Source organism: Dendrobium catenatum, unplaced genomic scaffold, assembly GCF_001605985.2.
Source record: "Dendrobium catenatum unplaced genomic scaffold, ASM160598v2 original_scaffold_260093, whole genome shotgun sequence".
In the NCBI taxonomy this organism is placed as follows: Eukaryota; Viridiplantae; Streptophyta; class Magnoliopsida; order Asparagales; family Orchidaceae; genus Dendrobium; species Dendrobium catenatum.
In genome coordinates, this window is record NW_021578492.1 from 1 (window position 1) to 819 (window position 819).

The window sequence follows — 819 nt, forward strand, 5'->3', positions numbered from 1 at the left end:
TTTGCGGAGAATCGACTGGAGCGGCGCCGTTTGCAGCTAGATTTCGGCAAGGTATCGCGGCTGGATTCAAGGATCCGATAGGTATGCGATTTGTACGTGGAATTTTCGTTTTGTTTTTTTTCTCTCTTTTGATCTTTTGTGTATAATATGAAGGTCAACATGCTTATGCAGCTGGAGATCCATTGGCTGTGGAAGACTCCCTTGATGGCCAGACAGAGGCTTCATTTGGGACGGCTTTGTTATTGCTTCTTAAAGCTGCTTTCTTGTATAAAATTTTTAATTTTTGTACTTAAGAAGTAGTAAGAAAGTGGTCCCAAATGAAGCCAGAGATTGTGCCTGGAGGCTGAGGTTTTGGCGTTGTTTAGGACGGCTTTTTTACTGCTTCTTGAAACAAAATTTTAGTACAAAAATTAAAATTTTTGTGTATATGGCTCGTTGGACTATGGCAAGTTATTAAGGTCTGAACTCGTATGGAGGTTTATTTTTCATCTGCTTTCTATTCAATTTTATACCACCGAGCTGATGAAATGTTAAACGCAGGTGCTTCTGCGCTTCAAGTTTCAAAAGGAACACTATGATTCTTCACCTTTGCTGGGAATTCTCTGCTTTGTTCCGCGTAGATATCTGCTTTCTATTTTCAGCAATACAATTTATGTTTGAAATTTCACTCAACGATTCAGATGGATTGAATGTTCATGCTCGATTATAAGTCATGGAGCTGCTAACGGTCAAATCAGATTTTCATGCTGGCTTGAGATCCTATCGACTAAGTCTATAATCCGTATATTATGGTGCTCACTTTTATGTAAATATTAATGT

General features: G+C 38.6%; 1 long non-coding RNA gene across 1 annotated transcript; it reads left to right on the plus strand.

Moving 5' to 3' along the window:
• Positions 1–166: 166 nt before the first annotated feature.
• On the plus strand, positions 167–741 carry LOC114579042. The gene is made up of 2 exons (XR_003699915.1): positions 167–458; positions 541–741. It is a non-coding gene; the product is annotated as an uncharacterized LOC114579042 (long non-coding RNA).
• Positions 742–819: the final 78 nt, after the last annotated feature.